This window comes from Onychomys torridus, chromosome 6 (genome assembly GCF_903995425.1).
Source record: "Onychomys torridus chromosome 6, mOncTor1.1, whole genome shotgun sequence".
Classification (NCBI taxonomy): domain Eukaryota; kingdom Metazoa; phylum Chordata; class Mammalia; order Rodentia; family Cricetidae; genus Onychomys; species Onychomys torridus.
The window spans coordinates 79879893-79904944 of NC_050448.1; positions in this window are offsets into that span (position 1 = coordinate 79879893).

Consider the following 25052-nt stretch of genomic DNA (forward strand, 5'->3'; position numbering starts at 1 on the left):
TATTGAATTCTAAATTCAAAGTGAATTCTTCCTTTCAGAGGTTTAGTGGTATTGGCTTATTGTCTTTTAGTCCTGATATTTCTAATCCAAATCTAATGCCATTTTGATATTTAATATTTAATATATTTTCTCTTCTTTATTCATGTTGTTTTAAAAACTTTACAATCATATCTTGATGTGAGTTTTAAAAATAATTCAAGCTAGAAAGATGGCTCAGTAGGTAAAGGTTGTCACTATCAAACATTACAACCCAAGTTTGATCCCTGAGACCCAAATGGTAGCAGGAGAGAACAGACTCTCACAAATTGTCCACTGACTTGAAGACGCTTGTGTATGCTTACCCACTCACCCCTCCCTTCACAAAGTAAATAAATCAATGTAAAGTCACCACAGTGGGCATACTTTGTGTCCCCTCATTTTTCCTTTGCAGATTTCCTTAGCTGGATGCAGAGCCCATAGATGATTCCTTGGTCAAAAGAAGGCTCTCATTACATTGTCTTCTCATTACTGTGTGTTTTGTTTTTCTCTTTTCCCTTCAAGCATTTTAAAATTTGTACTTCTATCATATTTCAACTTATAAACATCACTTAGTGCTATTTAAAATTTCATACTCTCCTTCTATTTTGGAAAATTTTAGCTTTTTCCTGTTTCCTACATGGCCCCTGTTTCCTTTAAGCTAATTGTCAATGCTTATTTGGACTCCAGTTTTCATTATCTAACATCCTTGTTCTTCTCAGTGTTTTTAGTGAGGTGACTTAGTCCTGCTCTCAATTATACCTAATGTTCTCAAATTCAAAGTCTTACAGTTGTCCTAAGAATTAACTTTACTCAAGACTGAGTAGTGGAATTGTAACTCCATGATATTGTAGACTGGAAGTGGATATGGGCTGCTGGGCTTCTTAGACTTAAAAATATGCCCCTGGAGCCTCTGGAAGCCATCTTTTCTTCAATTTTTTGTAGGTTTGTGGTGATGTTTCAGCTTGATTTCTTCAGAAAATACTGTCCTTATGAACTGATCTTAATAAAAATCCTGCACTCTGGGCCTAGGCCAGGGTTGGAGTGAGCCAACATAGAACTCCGTTTCTCTGCTGGATGTCATTGGCTTCAGAAGCACTGATCCTGAGTCTTGTTGAACTGACTTTGTAGATACAAATGACTGCACTTTGGTATGTTCTACATGAGGGAATAAAATGGGACGACGTCCACATCTACTCCTTGCTCTCACTGGTCAAAGGTTTCCCCCTGGAGAGAGCTGACTTTCCTGTGATTTTGGATTGCTTCTGATAGGTGCTGAGCAAGTCATGTTGTGTTGTTTCCCACGCCCACTCCAGGGATGCGTAGGGCAGTGACACAGACCTGAGAGGAGGTGCTTTGGTCTTGTGACTGCAAGAGCTTGTTTGGATCCCATATACAGTAGTCTATGGCATTATGGGTGGTAATGAAGTGGCCAAAGGTCACCAAGTGGATCTGGAGTGATGCAAGAGAGGCCTTCAGCGTCGGTGGAATCAGCTTGCCTCTCATTTGCTTCTTCACCCTGAGAATTTAGGTTTCTCTACCCAGCTAAGATGGAGATGTGCCATCTAATTACCAGGCTCTTAGAAAAAACAACAACAACAACAAAACCAAAAAAAAAAAAAAAAAAACTTTGTGAATTTCATGATCTTTGCTTCCAATGTTTGATTTCTTTTCTTTGTCTGAGTGAATAAACATCTCTCTCTCTCTCTCTCTCTCTCTCTCTCTCTCTCTCTCTGTACGTGTATATGTGCATATATGGTTGCATGCATGAGTGTCAGCACGTGCTTGCAACAGTGTGTATGTGGAAATCTGATGATAACCTTGAGTGTTGGACCTTGCCTTATACCATATTAGAGTCAGGATCTCTTATTTGTAGTTATATGTGCCAGCCAGGCTAGTTGGCTCATGAGCTTCTGGGGATTCTCTTGTCTCAGGCTCAGGCTGTAGGAGTGCTGGGATTACAGATGCTCACTATCACATCCAGCTTTATCTGGACTCTGGGGACCCAAACTCAGGTCCTTATGCTTACACAAGTAACACTACACACTGAGCCTTCTCTTCCGCCCTGGACTTCTATTTTAAAAATAATTTTCAGGGGGTTGGAGAGAAAGATCAAAGGTTAAAAGCTCTGGCTGCTCTTCTAGAGGTCCTGAGTTCAATTCCCAGCAACCACATGGTGGCTCACAACCATCTATAATGAGATCTGGTGCCCTTTTCTGGTGTGCAGGCATACAGGCAGGCAGAACACTGCATGCATAATAAATAAATAAATAAATCTTTAAAAACAATTTTTAGTCATTTTAGGTATTTGAAAGTTTTTAGGGGAAATGGATATAAACTTATTCTTTCACGAATCAAAGCCTACATGGACATGTGCAATCTAAAAGTATCTTATTAGTATATGCTAATTATACATAATAGTTCTTTTTATTATGACACTTCCATGCGTGTATATAATGCATTTCCAGCACATCACCCCTATTGCCCTCTGTCGTCCCCTCCCCACTGTTGCTACCCCCTTCCTCCTTTCATGGCTCTGTGTGTGTGGCCCAGTGAATTTCACCAGATTTGTTGTTGGAGCACATGAACCTCAGCAGTGGCTACACCAACAAAGAAGATGTCTCAGCACTCAACTGTGTCTAACTCCTCAGGGAGAAGGTAGGGCTCTGTGAGGTCCTGCCCCTCTCCATGACAGGATGTTGACAGACCCCATCTTGTATGAGTAATGGTTTTCAGGAGAACCTCGGTCTTCTAAGTCCAACCTTCCATTATTTCTAATTCCAAACATTTCATAATTGTTGTGGCATAAAAGAAATCCCATTTATCTATTGATCAATTTTGCTGTGACCTGTTCTGACAGAGATGACAACATCTGTTTCCTGTGTAGGGCATAGGATTCTAGAAGACTTTCTAGATGTAGTGGCATCTTTGCTGGGACTGCAAGTGTGCATGTGACTCCATAGCAGGGAAACAGGATGTGGAGCCAGGCAAGACTTTCTGGGAATAAGGTCTGGGAGTAAAGGCAGAGAACAGGGAGAGAAGAGTGTCTGTTCAAGACTGATGAATTGCTTTGGTTGGATAAGTTGGATGGATGGGTGGGGGTATAAAGCTCCAAAGGGTATTCATAGAGGGCGGGCAAAGCCAGGGCATTTGAGATTTTGTTCTATATATACATGGCAGTCATCAGAGTGAGCCATAAATGCCTCGGGTCCTCAGCACTATAAGGGATTAGCCTAGAGGCTACAGGTCCACATATCAAAGGAGCTAATTCTGAAAGCTGAGAGCAACTTGAAGTATGTGGTAAAATATTAGAAAAGGAGCTGGGGAACAGCTGGTTTGCAAGTCCAGATGGTCAGCTTCATATGGCTAACTTTCTTGTCTTTCCAGGGCCAGGGTCTAGGATAATCTCTTCTAGGGACCCTTCATGGTCACCTTCTCAGTTGACTGTGTCAGGGGTCCCTCCTCTTTGCTGCCATGGTTCCTGGGTCTGGATCTATTATAACACCTCTTAATATACTCTAAGTTTTAAGTTTCTCTGAAAGCTTTCTGTGTGCACAGCATCTTTTTTATTAAACTCTGAGTCCCCTGAGGTCAGCACAGAGTCTCACCCATGGTAAATGCTCAATAAATGTTTGTTGAATGAATGGGCAAGTAAGCCTGGGGATTTATGTGTGTTTGCTGGCTATGCTGGTAATGCTCAGCAGCCTGTGAGCAAGGGCAGGGCAAGCAGTCAAGGCTGTTGAGCTCAAGAATCAGAGTGGTTCCAAGCAGACCTGGTCTTAGGGGTCTAGTATATCAACAATAGCAGTATGGAGGTGCCATGGGACTGAGGGTGGCTTGGTGGAAACCCCTTTTAAACACAGACACAAGCTGTACGTATCTACCAGTAGCATGTATGATGCATAAGAGGGTATTCATGATCCTTGTATCACAAAGCTCACAACAACTATGGCAGAATGAAAGGACTTTCCTGCAATACCCATGTTATAGGGGTACTGTTGGGGCTCTGGTGACACAGGATACTAAACATAGAGTCACAATCCTAGAATCCAGCTTCGCATTTAAGACTACTCCAATCTCAGCACACGTATGCTCTCCAGATAAACACACATGCTCAGATGATGGTGAGCACAGACAAGCCTTCACACACAGAAGTGCAAACAGATACAGAAACCCCAAGACTAGAAACTTTAACAATTTATTTTATGCAAGTCTTCCAAAAAAAAAAAAAAAAAACCCATCTCGCTGGCTGTCAGACTATATGAGCTGCTGGAGGGGGAGGAGAAAGAACCAGAGTCTGCTTGACAGCTCCTATTAACTGAAACACGACGTGAAAGAGAATGAAATCAAATTGCGAACGAGATGACAGGGTTTCCTATCTGACAGAGATGTTTGCAAGCTATTGGCCTGATTGCCACACATTCATCACCCACTGAAGTCAGCCCAGCCCCTCTGTGGGTCCCTTCCTTCCACACACTGGGGAAGCAATCTTTTTGGGAAGCAGATGTCTCTGCCCATCATTTCAGACAAACAGTTATGCTGTGGATGACCTTAGGGCTCCAGGTGTGTTTGTCTTCCAGCTCTTCACACTGAGTTCCACTCTGGGGTGGTCCCCTTCCCAGTTCCTACTTCCTACTCAGCTTCCACCTTCTATGTTCTGGGACTTAGTTTCCCATTTCCCAGGAAGTTTTTCCCTTCCAGAATGTTCAATATTCAATGCTGCTTCCCCCCTCAACACCTATACTTCCAAACTATCCCATATTCCAGGTTCACCTCCTTTCCCACCAGGCCAGTTTTCAAGATCCACTTCCAAGAGTGTTACATAAGTGTTCTTCATCTTGTGCTTTGCCTTTCTTGGGCCCAGCCCTAGCTTGTAGGAAGTTTTGTTAGCTTCCTTATCCCAAACCAATCGTTCCTTTCCCACAATCCTCTACCCACGTGTGAGGGAAAGGCAATTTGCAAGGCCTGGGGTATGAGGAGATAGAAGGACGCCAAGAATGAAGACAGAGCCAAGCAAATCTGCTCATGCCTTGCAGGCATTTCGTTAGTCCTTCCAAACATCATTTCAGCCTGAGCAAATATGTCCTATACTCGCTTCTCCACCTTCTTCATCCCCAGCTGTGGAAGGGAGGGCCAAGAGACACTGTCCTTTCTTGCTGGGGTAAGCTATTGGAATAGGCTGTCCCACATCCAGCTTCCCTCTCCAACTCATGTGTCCCTTTGAATTCCTACCCTCCTCCTTGGGTAACACTTTTATTCACCGACTTGACCACTGTGTCCTTCCGATTGATTCTTCTCCATGTGTGAGAGCACTGCTTTTCTCCTCCCCCTCATCCTCTTGCACACAGCACTGGAGGGATTAGCTATTGTGGACCTGCATTGTGACCTTGGGAAAGCCCAAGCCTCTGCGTTCTCAGCTGAATCTGGAAGAGTGATTCTTGTCTTTGAGAGCTGCTCTGAAGGTCAGATTACAGAACGTGTGTGGTTCTCAGCACACAGTGCTGGTAGTAAGGCTGTCTGCCTTCATCTCTTCTGGGCTCCATGTTTAGTCAGCTCCCCACCTTTATTACATGGCTAGTGTTCTTTAGCTTCAGGCTTCCCATCAAGAAAGAGAGGAGATAGACTGAGTATCTCAAGACTAATTATGGTGAACAGGAAGGATATGTGGCCATGCTGCCAGCCGTGGAGCATAAGAAGGGACAAAGAGCTGGAGGCCCTGTCTGGCCTATGTGGTATACACTGCCTTCCCTTTTTAGGTTCAGCTCTGCCACCTCCATTGCTCCTGTAGACTGCCTTCCTTGGCACAGGCTACATGTGGCAGAAATGGCCTCCAGCACACATTCCATTCTCCCTCAATGCTGATGCAGAAAACCAGCTAATGCTAACTCTGGGCCTAACTCGAAGCCTGAGGCAGAGAGGATCTGATTGATGTCACACAGCCAGTCTTCACTGACACTCCCCCAATCATTTATAGATGATCTATCTTTGCTTTCTGCTCTTATTCCATACGATACCCTAAATGGCTTCTCCATTTCCACTGGTTTAGGGACCATATTGATGACTCCGATCTAAATAAAACAGCCCACTCTCTTCTAAGCTCAAGACTTATAAATCTAGTGATTTACTTCATGTATCCTTTTCTTTTGGTCTCAGAGACACAATTTTCTATGTACAGAACCAAGCACATGCTCTTCCTCTCTCCTTCATCCTCAGTCACGTCTAGTTAGGTGGCACTCCTGTGCTCCACACACACATCAGGAGGGAGTACTCTGCTATTGTCCTTCATGTTTCCCCTCCAGTCTCTATATCTAGTCCATTATCAAATATATGGATTTTCTTTCCTAAATCCCTCAGAATCGTTCTTCTTTTATCTTCCTAGCACACCCCACCCCAGTTAAAACTGTTATCATCTTTTCTTTATCTTCCTAGCACACCCCCACCCCAGTTAAAACTGTTATCATCTTTTGCCTGGATTGTGCTATAGCTTCATAACCTGTCTGTTCAGAGACATGCTTGCCCTGTCTCTAACATTCTGGCCATTCTAACTACCCCTCCATTTTGGTTCAGAAGAAAGCTTAAAAAAACCCACAACAACAAACAAACCCAAACCACACAGCTGATAAAAGCCACATCAATGCCTAAAATTCCTTAATGGATTCCCCTTGAGTTTAAAAAGGAATTGGAGATCCTCCTTCATTAACTTGCCTGTCTCTCCAACCTTGTCTTCTGGCATGTCTTTCTTTTCCCCCTGCTTCTGTCACAGTGGCTTTAGTCAAAGTCACATAGGACAAACTCAGCAGAAAAAATATGTGAGGTCACACACTCATGAAGTGTGCTACTAGGTTGCCAAATGGTGACATGCTGGTGATAGATGATGGCTTTTCCCTGGCTGCCTTGGCTTCATATTCTTAGCAGTAACAAACTTCCTCAAGTGTGTGCTCTCTAGAAAGGTAGAAAACCTTGCCCTCCCACCCCACCAGCTTCACACTCTGCTTGTCCTACTGCTCTTAGCTAAAGTACCACGTTTTCAAGGGAAGATTTCTCCGTCAGGTCAAACTCCATCAACCACTCAGCAGCCTGCCCTGTGACTGTCATCCAGAAGACTCAATTGCCACAGCTGAATTTTATCATTTTATCAAAATCTAATGAATGTCATTCTCTCAATAGTCGATGGAGTTAGATGAAAAGTGATTGTATCTATTATTTTCTCATTTTTTCCTCACTGGTTACCACTATGATTTGTGTTACTAAGAGCTCAATAAATATTTGTTGCATGCATGACTGGTCCAGCCTGGATTGAATCCATGCCTGGCTCATCACCTGAAGCTATGGAGGTTGAGGGCAACAGATGCTACCAAGGGTTGGCCAGCTACGTTGTAAATCAGACAAGTTGAGGGGCTTTGCATTTATAAGTCTGAGTATCACTCTATTGATTCAAGATGTATAAAGCAGCAAGTATGAGAACACATAGACTGTGATAGAAATTATACCATCATTTCTATCATATTTATAGACTGTGATAGAAATTATACCATCATTTCTATCATAATTCATCATTTCATCATGGCCTGTCACTCTTTATCTTCACTGATACAAAGAGGGTGCATATATTCATTCAGCACATTTTTAATTTGTGGGTTACTCACAGTAGAAATTGACAGTAGCAGGACTCCACAGAAGTTTTTTGATATGTTCTGGCTTTCACATCAATTCTACATCTGTCTTAGTTAGGGTTTCTATTGCTTTGAAGAGATACCATGACTGTGTCAACTCTTATAAAAGAAAACATTTAATTGGGCTGGCTTACAGTTCAGAGGTTCAGTCTATTATCATCATGGTGGGGAGCAGGGAGACATGATACTGGTCACATCTTGACCAGAAGGCAACAGGAAATGAATTTAAGCACTGGTATGGCTTGGGCATATATGAGACCACAAAACTCACTCCCACAGTGACACACTTCCTCCAACAAGGCCACACCTACTCCAACAAGGCCACACCTACTCCCACAAGGCCACACCTCCTTATAGTGCCACTCCCTGTGAGATTATGGGGACCAATGACATTCAGACTACCATATTCCACTCCCTGGCCCCCATAAGCTTATAACAATATCATAATGAAAAATACATTTAGTCCAACTTTGAAAGTCCCTATAGTCTATCACAGTCTCAACAATGTTTTAAAGTCCAAAGTTCAAAGACTTTTCTGAGATTCATGTAATTTCTTAACTGTAATCCCCTATAAAATCAAAATAAAAAAGCAGATCACATGCTTCCAACATATAATGACACAGGATATACATTACCATTCCAAGATGTAGGGAAGGGAGCATAGTGAGGAAATACTGGATTAAAGCAAAATCAAAAGCCAGCTGGGCAAACTTCAAACTGTATCTCCATGTCTGATGTCAAAATGTTCTTCAGATCTCCAACTTCTTTCAGCTTTGTTGATCTCAACACACTTCTCTCTCTTGGGCTGGTTCCTCTTCCTCTTAGCAGCTCTCCTTGGCAGATATCCCACAACTCTGGCGTCTCAAACATCTTGGGGTTACCAAGACAATTCAGGCTTTAACTTCATAGCTTCATGGAATGGCCTCTCTAGGCCTCCACTCAGGGAAACCCTTGACACATGTGACTTCAGTGGCTTTTCTTGGGTGCAAAGGCAAATTCCAAAGCCCGTTTTTTTCTATCCTTAACTCTAAAGCCAGAACTATGTGGCTGAAGCTGCCACATTCTGCCGCTTGCCTGGGCTGGAACATGGCCCCCTTGTTCAACTATATCTTCACCAGCTTTCTGTGTTTGTTAACTTTACTGCCCAAGCTTGGCTGTCCTGAAACTTGCTCTGTAGACCAGGCTGGCCTCAAACTCAGAGATCCATCAGACTCTGCATCTAGAGTGCTGGGATTAAAGTTGTGCACCACCACTCCTGGTTCTCAACTTTTCTTTAGTTCCTTTTCACAAGTTGGAAACTTAGCTGGTGGGATCTTACACTGAGGTCACCTCTCCCTTTATTCCATTTCTAATCAGTTTATCTCCTTGAACACAGGATTTAGCTCTATTCCACTTCCTGGTGCCCCTTTTCTCAATCTGTACATTTTGTAATTTTCCTTCCTCAGCTTGCTCCTTTTTATTATAAATCTTCATTAGAGTCTCACTAATAACCACATGGCAGAGTCTATAGTAGGCTGTTCTGAGATTTCCTCTGTCAATGGAATTAATCCAAAACTCTTCACTTTAGCCTCAAACAGACTCCTTGGACAAGGGCAAAAAGCAGCCACATTCCTCACAAAATATCACAAGAATGAGCTCTAGGCAACATACTAAAATTGTTCTCTGCTAGAACCTCTTGAGCCAGCCCCTGACAGTTCAAATAACTCTTGGCACCAATGTCTTCCATGCTTGTACTAGTGTGGCCCATTAAGCCGTGCTTAAAGCATTCCACTACTTCCAAACCCAAAGTCCCCAAGTCCAAATTCCTCCAAACAAAAGCATGGTCAGGCCTATCACGGCAATACCCTACTCCCAGTACAGACTTTTGTCTTAATTAGGGTTTCTATTGCTGTGAAGAGATGCCATGACCTTGGCAACTCTTATAAAGGAAAACATTTAATTGTAGTGGCTCACTTACAGTTCAGAGGTTCAGCCCACTATCATCATGGTGGGGAGCATGGCAGCATGCAGGCAGATATGGTGCTGGTTATATCTTGACCAGAAGGCAACAGGACATGGGTTGAAGCACTGGTGTGGCTTGGGCACATGTGAGACTTCAAAGCTCACCCCCACAGTGCCATACTTCCTTCAACAAGGCCACACCCGCTCCAACAAAGCTACACCTCCTTATAGTGCACGCACTCCCTGTGAGCTTATGGGGGCCAATGACATTCAGACTACTGCAAGAGCTGTCAGAAGTTTCCAATTTGTCAAGCTGACAGTTAAGGGTATCTTCTTTCTCTGGGCATAAACTAATTTTCTTCTTTTTCTTTTGGTTTTGAGAATCACCTATCTCTATCCAATAATCCATCTGAATGGACTCCTGTTGTCCTGCTCAGCCCATCTTCTGAGTCATGGAGCCAGAGGTAAAAGTGCTCCTAACTTCACCCTTAGCCTGAAAGTCAGTTCTGCATTAGTCTTGGCTGAGAGATCCTTCAGCAATCTGGGTAGAGGATGCTTTCCACAGGACCACCAAAGTTTCAAGTGTTCAGAGGGCGGGCTGGCAGGACAGATGAGGTAAGCTGGAGAGGAGCAGAGAAAGAAGGAGGGGAGGAAGGAGGAAGGGAGGGTATGAGGGAGGCAAGTGAGGAAGGAGGGAAGAAGTTAAGAAGGAAGAGAGACAGTGACCAGAGGAAGGAACAAAGTGTGGGGAGGAGACAAGAAGTAAGAAAAAGGAGGGGGTGACACATATAAGGAAAGCAGGACAGGCCTGCTTCCACAAGCCTGCAATCCCAGACCTGCCGAGGCTGATGCAGGAGGATGACAAAGGAGACACCAGCCTGGGCAACTTAGTGAGACCACTTTAAAGTCAAAATTAAAAATGGAGTTGGGAATATGTCTTGGTGGCTTGCTTGTCCTCATAGGTACATTGCTCAGTGGTTGGGGACAGGTCATAGAAAGGACATCAGGAAGGAAGGAAGGAAGGAAGGAAGGAAGGAAGGAAGGAAGGAAGGAAGGAAGGAAGGAAGGAAGAGAAAAGACTGGAGGAAGGCTCTGTGCTCATGGTCTGGATGCCATTCACTCTTCTAGTTGTGACTTGTAATAAACCTTCCTATGGAGCAGAGATGCCCTGGGCATGTGGCTTTTCCTTTCTGCAGTCCTTTCTCATCTGTCTTCCCTATCTGAGGTGAACATCTGTTGAACCAAATTGATAACAATAGGGAGCTGTGATTGACAAGGTACAGGGTGGATCATCCATCCAGATGCTTTGGGGCTCAGGCTTGGGATATTTCCTAGATGCTGGGCAAGAAGGTAGGCCGGGCGATGGGCTAGGTGGAATTTTTAGTTACTCATCTGATTAGCTCTTGCACGCCCCTCTACACTTGTCGTTTCCTCTTGTTTTTCCTTTGTCTTGAGTTGACTCTTACTGCCCTGACTTCCTGTTCAGGCATGGTGTTAGTTACCTGGTACCACTCCAATTGTGAACCAGTCTGTACATTAATCTTGACAATGTGCCTGTGGTTTTGTTCACACTTCAGCTGCTAATCCAAACACTCCCATCTGTGAGAAAGATAGGTGCGTTCATATCAAAGAAATCTGAGAGCAAGGCACACTTTTATTGACCACTGGCCAAGTGAATGTTTTGATGGACTCTCTTTGAGGCTACCTGGATTTTTGGTACGTATGTGTGTGTGTGTGTGTGTGTGTGTGTGTGTGTGTGTGTGTGTGTGTTATTTGGACATATTTTCCAAGTACCTTCACATGTCAGGCTTTTTAGCGCAGATAGGAACTCAGCATCCACTCCTTTACAATTCTGTTCATGGAAAGTGTTTCTTGGCTTGCTACAACTGAATATCTGAATGGGAGTCTCCTGAAGAGGAGTGGAGAGAATGTCTAGAGACCCCTGAGCATGCCAGTTCTTTGCTGTTCACAAGATCTCCAGGTAATTTTGATGTACTCAAGTTGACACCCCAGGGACTGGACACTGATGCATGCAGTAGAGTGGTGCCCCCGGTAGGTTGGTTGGTGCTCCTGACATTTGGAGCTGCAGAGACATGTTCTAGTGTACACTGAGCACTGTAGGATATTTAACAGTGTCCTTTGTCATTGCCCACTGGGTGGTTGTCACAATACATCCCATAGTTAGTATCACCAACATAGTTTGCAGATCTTATCAGGCCCTGCAGGGTGAGCCAAGACATCCCGTGTGGAAAAAGACTGATATAGAGGATACCTCAGAGGAACCACAGCCAGCTAGAGTAAGATTCATACCCAGGCTGACTGGGAAACTTTGGGGAAGTTACTGTGCGCATTCCCCACCCCTGAGTTCAGTTTCTCATCTGTCATTTGAAGAGAATGATAACACTGGCCTCACAGGAAGGACTTTTGGGATTGCCCGGGGCCAGCATCCAACAAACACAATCATTGTCCTGCCTCTTACACTGGACAGTGCTCCAAACAGTTGGATAGATGGAGACAGGGTTGACTGGTGGTGAAACATCTTTCTAGGAGCAAAGTAAACCCAATAGTTAATGGCATTTGTGGTTTTGCAGGGGACAGTGGAGGCTAGAGTGAGGAGACAAAGTTTAAGAAGGCCTTCTATATCTAGCCTTCATGTTGCCTTCCTTCTGTGTCTATCCATGTGGGTGGCCATGAACAGCTCATTGCCTGTGTGTGCTCTGTAGCCTCAGGTTCTGGGACCAGCTCTCCCTCTACTTAAGTTACTGGTAGGCCTGCTATGCAGACTGCCTGCCTGTGTGTTTCCTCCATTCTATACTGCCCATTTGGGACCACACAGCTGTGGACCCCAGGGTTCCTAAAGCCTTTGGTCCCTTCTACCTTCAGCCTGTGGGACACAGGAAGGCTATTCTGGCCAAAGAGTATTTTTAGCTGCTCCAGCCCCCTGAGGCCTATTTTTAGCATCCAGCTGAAGGCTAGCAGCTTCTCTATGATCAGTGGGAAGGGGCTGATTGGATCCTGACTGGCACATTGTTTTGCCAGCCCAGCCAAGCTGGCATAGCTTCAGGCAGGATAATTACAGTAGTAAAATCTGCATTTCACAGCTTGAACTTCACCAAGGCTGTGGGGAATCACCATTCAGAGGGGTTTGTTCTCTCTGCATGGGATTTAAAAGCTCTCTGGTTCCGTAGTGTTCCATGGTATAAGGAATGAGGTATGGCTCTCAGACAATATGAAACAGCCAAGAAGAGCATTGGGGAGACATAGAACCTGACAAAGAGACCCAGGGAGTCCTGAGGAGATGTAGAAGCAAAGGCCCAGACAACTGGAAGCGGAGACACATGTAGGCCCAGGATTGGAGGGGAAGTATGTGGGGACACATGCAGACCAGAAGACAGCCAAGTCACAGGAATGGCAAAAGGCAGAAAGAGATAACCCAGCCTGGCAGCTAAGTTAGGTAAGGCTTCCAGTATATGGGACAAGACCCTGAATTCTCTCTGGAAATTACCTTAATTTTTTTTCCAGCAGCTAGACTTGGTTGGTTCCTACTTTTAGAAGGACAAAGTAAAGACTGAGTAACTAGCCCAGGGTCTATGCAGCTTCAGTGGTGGAAAATTCAGGCCACATCCAACCTCAGAGGCTGTACTCAGCCACCATGCTCAGTGAGATGGAACAGTGACACACAGAACCATCAGAAGCAGGAAGGGGGATGGTGGATGGGACACACCATAGCTACAGGGTCTGGGGGGTCGTTTGAGGCCAATACTTGCTCTCTTTCCCAGGGTAGACAGCTTAGAAATGGTGACCATTGACTGAGGTGTCAGTACTGAATTATAGCATTTCTCCAAAATGTGTGTCATGCCGATAGGGTCCCTGTGTCACCACAGAGGCAGCCTGACATGCTTCACGCTAGCCAGCAGAGCGATTGCAGCCCAGCTGTTTATACTGTTTGGAAATACCATCTTCCACCATGTCATTAAGCTAATTGAACAGGCCAACTTTGGAAGGCAGGGGAGCAGGGGGGCAGGTGATAATAGCTTTGGATTTGCCCACTGTCATTCACAGCCTGACCTGATTCTGCCCACTGCTCCTCTCTGGAACTGAGATCCACCAGCCCCAGTCAAGGGCAGGAATGATAAACGCTATGCAGGGAGAGGAATTGTTCATGCTAATGATTTTCACCTCTGAAGATCTCAGACCCTGCTGGAACTCCCAGTTCATCTTTCTACATTTGTTGAGGCTTCAACCAACACAGGCAACAAGAAAGCCATTTTCAACAACAAGGGCCCGCCTGTGTTGACAGTGATTGTAAGTCATATCTTTTGCTCCCGGTTCTGGTCCCTCTTGCTCTATGTAGCCATCTGTCTCCATAAATTTCCCAAAGGAGCTGTGGCTACCTCTGCTGTGGGCACCCCCTGATTCTGTCTAGCATTTTCAGGAGAGGACTGTGGGATTCTATCACGTGATATCACACATCTGAATCAGAAGACATTCTTGACTAGACAGGCAAAGAATGGAATCCAGATTCTCTTTTAGTTGGACATGTGTTGGGGGAGGGGAAACTGGCTTTCACTACTATCCCCTAGAACCATTTGCCAACTTGCTTTTCCTTTTGAAAGGGGCAGATGCCTTCTAGAACACCTGCCCTTGGAGAGGTGACAAAGCATGTGGAGAGGCAGGACAGAGAAGTATGTAGCTGTAACAATCTAGTTGCTGGGATACTAAACCATGTTCACATTAGCTGGGAAATAGATCATAAACCATTTGGTGGCACTGAGAGATGATGACAGTGGTTGGCATTTAGGTCTAGGAATAGTGAAGAGCAGGTTTGGGGGTTCCCAGCAGCTTCTGAGCAAGCCTCTTTCCTCCAAAGTGGGCTAACCTTGAAGGGACACTGAAGAAGGTGCAGGATAGGCATACTCTCAGAGGGACCATGACTGGTGCTCATCCTCAGGGAGGGTGGGAATCACCAGCATAGTGTGTCTCACTGTGGTACAACTTGTGCACAGTTCCCAACTCGGAGGCTCTTCTGGCTAGGAACTGAATGGCAGTGACTGGTAGGGGTTGATTCTGGCTCCTGTGGCAAAACCTTTACTCTGTGACACCTGTATCAGACAAAAGGTCACATCAACAATTCTGAAAAAAATCAATCAGTGAATAGGATGAGATTGGATTGGTTTGGGAGATGACTTACAGAATGTGCAGCTTTAGTTCAGAGATGAAAGGAAATGGATTTTAACATTGTTTGTAGACTGACTCATGTGTAGAGTTATAATACTTGCTGTTAAATGTTTCGACTATTTCCTTTGCCAAATACACACAGCTCAAGACTAGAAAGGTCAAACTAGCAATCTGGTGGGAAGGGTCAGTGGGCAACAGCATGGTCATAGAGAAAGGGACAAGGCTCTAGAAAAGCAAGGGCATTCTGGCCAGACAAGGAGACTGTGAGGAGAAGGCCTGAGGGAGCAGGCACTCAGCACAGGTATCTCCTCTGCCCACAGAGGGCAGAGCTGGACTGTGGGGACCCAAAGGTCTGACAGTGATGGCAGCAGACACTTGACCCCCCCCCCCAAGGACATTTTGAAATCTGGGAAAGAAAAGCTGCCCTTGCATCTTGAAAGGCTGGGAACAATTAGAATGTTCCTGCCACAGTGGAGGAAGAAATGTGGAGAGGAGATAGTGGGAGAGTCTTAATTAATAGTTTCTTGTGGCTTATTCCTGCTTTGATCACGAGGCCGATATTTCCGCAGTCTATTACAAACTTCATTAAGTTTATTTGCCTGCCAGGCGCCTGCCCTTTCTCCTGTCCTGTCCTGTCAGAGATAATTGACTTCAGTGGCTCAGCTGGTCCCTTATGAGCCCCACTTGGAGTGTGGGCTGGTGGAGGACACCTGAAGGGAATTTGCAAGCCAGACCTAGGGCGAGTCAGATGGCAAGATAGTGCCCACTACCAGGACACCACACACCATAGAGCGGCACTTACATACACCTGGAAGGGTTTCCCCAAAGTGAACCATGCACCGGGTAATGTGGGCATAAGCTGGTGTCCAGGCTGGAGAGGGGGATGGCATACACAGGTCATGACAGTCACAGACTCTGCTATCCAAGGCATCAGGTATCCTCCAGCCACATACCTGGAGCTCAAGTCCCTTCTGCACAGGCCGATGCTAAGATAATGCTTGAATTTCTCCTAAGCTGGAGAGCTCATTACTGCAGAAGCACCTTCTTGCATCCTTAGCTCTGATTGGATGTGAAATCTGTTCCTTTTAACTTCTGCCATATGGCCCAGTGCTCTTACACAAAACAATAAGTTAAAAAAAAAACAACAACAATTTACCTTATACAAACTTCATCATACATGTTAAGAAGGATTGTTTTGTACCAGTTTTCCTGTAAGCTTGTCAAAAAAAAAAAGAAAGAAAAATACAAAACAAAACAAAAAAACCAAAAGACAAAAAAAAAAAAACCTCCCCAAACCCCAAAAACCAAAACCCAAAAAACTTAAATTCTTCTCCAATTCTCCACGTAATATAACATTATATTATGTTATATATGACATATATATAAATGACAAAATATCCAAGTATGGCTGGGCCCCAGCAAGGTAGGGCAGGGCTCTCACCTCTCTTGTTTTAGACATTATGCTTCTATTAATGCAGCCCAAACCACATCTACTTTTGTGCCAGCCACATTACTCTATTAACAAAACTTCTGAGATTTAAACATGGGCCAATAATACCCCTGTCTGAGGTGTGCTCAGTCATAGAGCTATTGTAAGCAGTTTAATGGAAAGGGGAATGACTCTATTACCTAGACACTGCTTACAGATAAAGCTGACCAATTTAACCAAGGGATTGTGTCCCCCAGATGCATTGTTTTCTTTTTCAATAGTTTGAAATTATACTAGTTGACCCCGTAATTATGTCTAAAATAATTCTTTCAGGAGTGGTCTACATATATTCAAACCAGCATGTTTACAGGTAACTTGTTTACCGTTAAGACAATTACCCAAATAATAAGCTATTAAATGCACATCAACATATAATAATTGTGTAAAGAATAACTAAGTAATTAATTACATTTAACATAATTCATAGCAAATTAGATAGCAAGACTTATTAAATGTCAATTAGCCATATTAGCTACTGACACCTAAGTGATTCAATATGCTAATGCTAATTAATGTCTTATTTCTTACAAGCTTAATGATGTAACAAAACTTATTTACATATTTAGAGAGTCTTAAAGTCACTAGACAGCCTGATCTAAGAGTGACTGTCAGCATAGTGGTTTGGAAAAAGCCATTAGGGGAAACTGATTAGTGTTCTACTTGCGACCTCATAACATCCTTCCTTACTGTAGAGGTAGGGTCTGGACAGATGTCACATCTGAGCTGTTTCCCACAGGAGCTGTCTGAGAAAGGCAAAGGCAGCCACTCAGGAGATAGTATGGCCTTCAGAAGACCTTCGACAGTTCTACAATGGAACTGGTGGCCTGTGGTGTCCAAGGGTAGCTAGCATACTCCATCTATCTCCTCAGTTCAAGTGGGACAGGAGAGGGCAGGTATGTCACACTCAAAGAGAATGCCTACTTGCATTCTGTCCATACTGAGTCCTAGAAATAAATACTTAACTGGTAGATGCTTTTAACTTTCAGCAGTGGGAAATGAAATGCTTTACAGAGTAAGAAAACTTCTCAGTGAGCCAAGAGAGCAGTGCAGAGTTTAAGAACATCATGTTCCACTGGTTTCACCACTATGGAAGTTATGTGGGCTGGTTTCTTCACTGATAGGTTGAAGTCTGTGCTATTACTAACTATCAGATAAGAGCACCATCACTCTGAGATTTGGTAATGTCCGAAGTTGTGAGTGAGAGAGGCCTCCCTTAAAGAAGTAAGATCTCACTGGCCTCAGAGAACATGTTCGTTTATTCATTCATCAGTGCTATGTACCAGTTACTAGTTATGCCCAGAGACACAAAATAAACACAACTCCATCCCTTCCTTTAAGGGGTCAAGGGATATCCTAACTGGGAGGAGAGTGTTAAGCTTTAGCTAGACACAGGTCAATGCATGTACACAGGAGGGAATGCTGATCCCTGTCGAAGGTCAGGGGCCATTGAGGAATAAGAGCGTGCAAGTTCTGGGCTGAATAGGTATCAAGGAGGCAAAGAAAATATCATTAATCCACTTAAGACAAAAGTGAGAGCCTGTACAAAAGTCTAGTTGGGAGAATAAACAAGTGGTGGTGTGGGCAGTGAGCGGTGAGGATGGGAGGTGGGTGGGGACTCGGTTCTGAATGGCATGGCAGCTCTCAATGAGAAGCACCTCTGTTAGTGCCACTTTCCACAGTGTCCTTCAGCTTCTTGATTCAGTTCCAGAGTCTGGATTTGGGGTATAGGTGATTAGGATATGGAAGTTGATACAACGAATGGAAGAATTATCCCTGTACTGTGGACTCCCTTCTTGGGGGTGGGAATGCCTTTTAGAGGTCCATCCATTGCAGCTGCCCTCCTGGCCCTACTCCATCACAGGGAAAGTGTAGAAAAAGACCAAAGGTGTGGTGCACAAGAGCAGCAACAAATGGGTCCTAGCTCTGCCATCTTTGAACATGACAGGGTATCATGAGAGCATGGCTGGTAATATGGCTCAGCAGGTAAGGCATTTACCTGGAAAGCTGAACTCAATCTTCAGACCCCACATAAAGATGGAAAGAGAGAACCTGCTACGCAAAGTCATCTGACCTCCACATTCACACCATGGCACACAGCCCCCCCTCACTCTCCATTCTTTCCCTCGCACACAAACATAATGATGATAATTATGATTGATGGTGATGATGATAACTTATGAAAGAATTAGAATAGAGGTATAGGAGAGGCCAGGCACAAATGAATATATTAAGTCAGTTCCCTTCTCACCAACTCTGAGAAATCACAACACATCAACACTAGTAATTGTCTACCAACTCAACATGAAAGCTATGCAGCTGCATATTCAAGTATTTGGAAGAAATAATAAATTTCCTACCAAATCATTACATGTATCCTGTTCTTCAGGTAATCTGCCATCCAGACACTAATGATGCTGAAACTGACCCTCTAAATCATCTCTATTGGCAGTCATTTCTTCTAAAAGTTCCTTTGGTTGAAATTGGACCAGGAGTCTGGGTGTGGTCTGGGTAGTGGAGGAGTGCCTTGGACCATTCCAGTCCTGGCTCTGACTCCATCATCTCATCAGGGCAGCCTCAGCTTATTAACCTTCGGATCAGCTGTGCTAACAAGGAGGGACATGTGGGATTGGTGGCCAGCAAAAACCTCTTCCTGCCAGCTCAGCCCCTCTACCAGGTAAAATCTGCTTATTAATTAAGCTGCTGACAGGAAAGAGTCAATGAGCGTAGCTATAGCTATAGCTCTCAACAAGGTGCATTATTGGAAGTGTGTGTGTGTGTGTGTGTGTGTGTGTGTGTGTGTGTGTGGTGTGTGGTTTGTGTGTGTGTGGTGTGTGTGTGGTGTGTGTGTGTGTGTGGTGTGTGTGTGTGTGGTGTGTGTGTGTGGTGTATGTGTGTGTGTGTGAGTGTGGTGTGTATGTGTGGTGTGGTGTGGTGTGGTGTGGTGTGGTGTGTGGTGTATGTGTGTGTGTGTGTGAGTGTGGTGTGTATGTGTGGTGTGGTGTGGTGTGGTGTGGTGTGTGTGTATGTGTGTGTGTGTGGTGTGTGTGTGTGTGGTGTGTGTGTATGTGTGTGAGTGTGGTGTGTGTGTGTGTGTGTGTGTGTGGTGTGTGTGGTGTGGTGTATGTGTGTGTATGTGTGTATGTGTGTGTGTGTGGTGTGTGTGTGTGGTGTGGTGTGGTGTGTGGTGTATGTGTGTGTGTATGTGTGTGAGTGTGGTGTGTGTGTGTGGTGTGGTGTGGTGTATGTGTGTGGTGTGGTGTGGTGTATGTGTGTGTGTATGTGTGTGAGTGTGGTGTGTGTGTGTGGTGTGGTGTGGTGTGGTGTGTGGTGTATGTGTGTGTGTATGTGTGTGAGTGTGGTGTGTGTGTGTGTGTGTGGTATGTGTGGTGTATGTGTGTGTGTATGTGTGTGAGTGTGGTGTGTGTGTGTGGTGTGGTGTGGTGTGTGTGTGGTGTGTGTGGTGTATGTGTGTGTGTATGTGTGTGAGTGTGGTGTGTGTGTGTGGTGTGGTGTGGTGTATGTGTGTGTGTATGTGTGTGAGTGTGGTGTGTGTGTGTGTGTGTGTGTGTGTGTGTGTGGTATGTGTGGTGTATGTGTGTGAGTGTGGTGTGTGTGTGTATGTGTGTGTGTGTGTGTGGTATGTGTGGTGTATGTGTGTGTGTGTATGTGTGTGAGTGTGGTGTGTGTGTGGTGTGGTGTGGTGTGTGTGTGGTGTGTGTGTGGTGTGTGTGGTGTATGTGTGTGAGTGTGGTGTGTGTGTGGTGTGGGGTGTGTGTGTGTGTGTGTGTGTGTGTGCGCAAAATGCAGGCTCATGTGTGTGTGTGCATGTGTAGTATGCAAGCACGTGGACGCCAGAGTATGACTTCAGGTGTCACACTGCAGGAGCCACTTGTTTCTGAGATAGGGTCTCCTACGATGACCTAGGAACTAGATTAGACTAAATTGGCTGGCCAGTGATCTCCAGGGATCCTCTTGTCTCCTCCCCAGCTCTGAGATTACACTTATATGTCATCATACACAGCTCTTTTTGTGGGTGCTGGAGATCAAACTCAGGTCCTCATGCTTGTGAGGTAAGCATTTTTACAGCCTGAGCCCATGTTGTTGGCATTGTATGCAAACATGGAGTCAGTACGGAGTGTAGAAAGAGAGCCCCTTGGGTTTGGGTGCTCTGAAATCTACCAGCAACCAAGCCACAGGCAATTGAATTAACATCATTAATCCTTAAATGTGTCATCTATAAAATGATTGTAATTTGTTTGTTGTAAGAATTAAACAGGCTATAAATGGAAACAATTGCTTATGTGGGCCCTCAAGTAGCCTTTGCTACCATGTGTGGTTGCATACACTGGTAATCCTGGAGAGGGTACGGCAGAAGATGGAATGTCTGAGGATAGCCTAGGCCACATGATGAGCTGTCTTTCCCTAGACTTGACCTAGGCTCCTGGGACATAAAGATGAGGCTTAATTCCTTACTAGAAAAGCCAATCATGTAAGAAAATAAGCAGACCTAGTTTTAATGAAATCTACCCTATGTGGTGACAGACGTGAGCATGGGGAGCTGGAAGCTTGGCATCTGGTGGGTTCTCAGCAAGCATTTTATGAGTGCATAATTATTTCTGCCATCAAGCCAGATATCCCAAAGCTAGTCTTATGCAGTTGACTTGGAAGAAATCTAAAAGCAGGGCCTAACATTTATCTGGTTAAATTCATGTGATTGGTTTTTGCCACTGTTCTATGCTATTGGAATATTTTTAGGGTCTTTAGTCTATCAAATAACACATTAGCTTTGTGTTTAGCAGTGAGGTCTTACATCTCATTCATATTGTTGACTATGTGGTGCAGGGGACACTTGTGATAGCCTATTCCACACATCCATTTAGGGTGATCCTATGTGCCTTTAATATCTGAGACTACAGAAGGTATTGAAAAACTTTCCATCAGTCATGTAAGAAGCCCTTTAAGGAGCCCCAGTGTGGGGCCAGGCAGTCATGATGATGACAGGGCTCAGTCAGCATCCTAGTATGAGCATGGGCTAGCAAGGCTGGACACACTGTTGGAGATGCACTGCAGTTAGCTGACAGAGCACATTTACTCTCTGTCTCTTTCTGATCCACCTGCTATACTACTTAGAGGGATCTGTAATCAAGATGAATATTTCAGTTACATAAAACCTTTCTGGGATGATTTTTGTGAAATATAAACCAAGGTTCACCTCCTTTGCTCAAATTGCACTGAAGATTGGTTCTCCAAAGTATAATGTAGATAGTGGTACTTGTGTATCAAGTATTTTGAGAATTTCTAGCTACCATCTTTGGGTTGGTCCATGGTCATTGAACAAAAAATGGTAGTTGAAATGTGTTTTTTTTTTTTTCTCAGAGCACTCATATTAAATTGGAATGATTTCCCTGTGTATTAGCATAGAGACTATTTGTGATGGGGACTGAGGTCCAAACAAGTTAACAAGTGATTGCTTAAACTCCGTCAGCTAAGAATAGATGTAACTCCTACCCAACAGTTCCCATCACTTGGCAACTTGCTTTCAGAGTGACATATAGTCATAACATTAACTCACCTGGAAATGATCAAGGGCTGTTTTGGAGAGAAGTGGATAACACTGGGATATAAGTGACAGGTCAATATGTTTATTTCTGGTGAAGGCATTTTTAAATGGAGAACTCCTGGAGATATATTATCACATGGGAATGCATCTTTGCTGGTAAGATTTCAGACACACTGGCAATTTCTATCAGAAATGCTACCAAGAAATGAATGCTTTACTGGCTATAAAAGCTCACAGCACAGGCAATTCTCTTCTTCAGCTACCTGGAAGGCCAGTCCAAGATGTGTTCAATTCTAGGAAGTCCTGAAAAACTAGCAACAGACAAGGTCTAGAGAACACATCAGGAGGTTGAGGGTGTGGGGAGAGATTTGCTCAGGAGGGATGGAGAACACCTACTGTGTGGTCTTCAAGAGGAATTACAGATCACACAGGTTTTTAACAAATATAAGCTAAAGATGAACAGGTCCACTTCTTCCACCTAGCTGTGCTTCAGACCTTTCAAGGCAGCCAAACACAAATAAATGATGCCTCTAAAGAACAGCACTTCTGGTAGTCTTCATCACACAGAATGCTTCAGAGGTGGTCCCTTTTGGATCTTGAAGGCAGACTTTGAGCTCAGTTTCTCTCCCATGGTAGAAGATTATTACAGCCTAGGGATACTTCCAATTTTGTGCCTGGAAACAGTATTAATCCTATTTGTCCCCTGGTTTCAATGTTAACAAGTAACAGTGTAACAGGGGGCAACTCTGGGACAGCTGACCATCACCTTCATCTGGGAAGCCAGAGTTCTGAGTCCACAGGCCCCAGAACAAGAGTGTTCAAAAGCTCAGACCCATTTGGAGGGTGCCCAGAATAAATGGAACATGAAGAGAGAACAGGGCAAAAAAAAACCCTGTGTCTATCATTTTGAACCAAGGGAATTAAATGGGACATTACCTTCATATCTTCAGGCTGGTGAAGGCACCACAGGGACTCAGTTGAAGACAGATTGCTTGAAAAGAGATTCCCCTCTTGTCTCTACCCTACACATCAAAGAACCTCAACTACTGTTCTGGTCCCTGAGAGGTGAGTCACTTCATGCCATAATTCAACTGTTAATCTCCACATCACGTAGCTGAATTTCTCCCAGCAGGCAATGTTTCTAATGCCTTACCAATCATGCTTTTGGTGCACAGAGAGGTGGCTGGAGAGCATGAGCTTGTGTGTCCTCAACTTTCAGCTTGCCTCTCACATTTCTGCCGACTGGCAGGGACCATGTCTTGCCCACCTTTCCCTTGGTTTTCTAGCTCAGCTTCTCCTGACTGCCTTGTTTTGTGGATTCCTTTCTACATCACCTTCTGACGAGCCAGAAAGCACTGGGTTTTCCTGGTCAGCACCATGGAGAGTTCCAAATCCATCAAGGCATCTTGGAAATGACCCACATCTGAGTGGGTATTTCTGCTAGAGGGTCCAGCAAAGGCTGGAATTCCCTTAGCCCTCCACCATCTATGGGACTCAGAAAGTGCTATGGTTTGAGGGCTAAGGAAAGAGTTTTCCTCCTGTTTTTATTTTCCTTTCTTTTCTTCCTCTCTCCTGTTTGCTTTCACTGCTTTGTCTGCTCCAGTTTTTCTGGGAAGTATGGCTACTAACTTCTCATGGTTCTTGACCCTTTGGATTAAATGCTGTATACAAAATGCATTAATTGTTGTTTTGAAGGAGGTGGGGGAAATGTAGAAGGTGCAACCGTGACTTGAAATGAGAAAGCACTCTCCAGGCATGGGGCAAATAGGTGAGTGGCTCTGATTTATTTTTTTTTTTTAAGGACTCTGTTGATCATGTAGAAATGGTGCTCATAGTGAAGGTGAAAATATGTAGGATCTCCCAAGTTGTGAACACATGCATGGGGATGCAAAGGTGGCAAGAAGAGAGGCGAGAACTTGCAAGTGTTGGGGACTGGTTTCCAGGATCAGAACTGATCAGATGCAAATGCATTTGGGATGTAGGATAAGTAAAAAGGGATGGTGGGGAGGAAGGAAGCTTAGTATGTGTCTGAACCCTGGAACCTGATGAGCATCTTGCCTGACCAGGCCTTCCACACATGCTTTTGAAATGCTGTCTCCCCTGCCCTTCACAAAGACAGTCTGAGAAAGGCGTCATCCAGCGAAGCTGACTGGCCAATGAGTAGAGACAATTGAGGGATGGTTTTAGGATATATCAGCCAAATGATGAGTATTCCTTCACTTTTGTACATTGCAGTTTACAAAACACGTGTGTGTTTGTTTTTCAGACCTAGGAAATATGTGACAACCAGGGAAGTGACATGCATTCCCATTTCATGCATTAAAGCATGTTTCTTGACTGCCCACTGTACCCAGGAGTCTGGGTTAGTGTTGTTTTCCATAGATCATGAAGGTAACTGCTGTAATAAAGGCTCATGAATATAGCATCCAAAGGCTCCAACTACTGATGGAGCCTCACATCCCAGAGAAAGACTGGAAAGTTGAAATGAAAAAATACCAGAATGCAAACACAGAAAGAATTCTCATGTTTTTCTGATTAGTCTGTCCTGCTTAATTAATGTCCTGCTTTTCACACTCTCTGGTAGGTATAGCATGCAGGCTCAGGAAGACAGAGAGGTTTACCAAAAGGCACATGGCTAGCAGTGGCCTGGTGAGGCAGGGTCTTCTACGTATAGTGGGTTTTCTACCCAGCTATACCATTTCCTAAACAGTTACGGACCATGTAGGACACAAGGCTAAATGTTGGCCAGCTCTAGCTAGTGTGTTCATTCTCCATTCCTTCTTCCTCTTCCCCACTGATACCACTGACACAGCTGTCCATGGGTTTTTGTGATGCCTTGAGCCTTTCCTAAGCTGTCCCAGCTGGGCTCCCACCAGACTCTCAGATAACTCAGATGCAGGTGCTGGCTGGGATACAGGGCTTAGCCAGTTGGCAGTCAGAGCCAGGGTCAAAATCTGAGTCTGGGTCTCAAAAGGGATGCACTTCTGCCAACCCTGCCTCTCCTTCCACTGCAATTAAGCATGGGGCCTCTTGCTTTCAGGACTCTACACAGCACCCATAGCCAGAGATTTCTAGAGGGGTTTATTTTGTTTTGTGTTTGTTTCTGATTATCATTAGTGGGTTTTAAGACTCCAGATGTCTTTGGGGCTCAACCCTTGATTGCAAGTAGGAGCAAAGAAAATGAGGCTGACTGCTT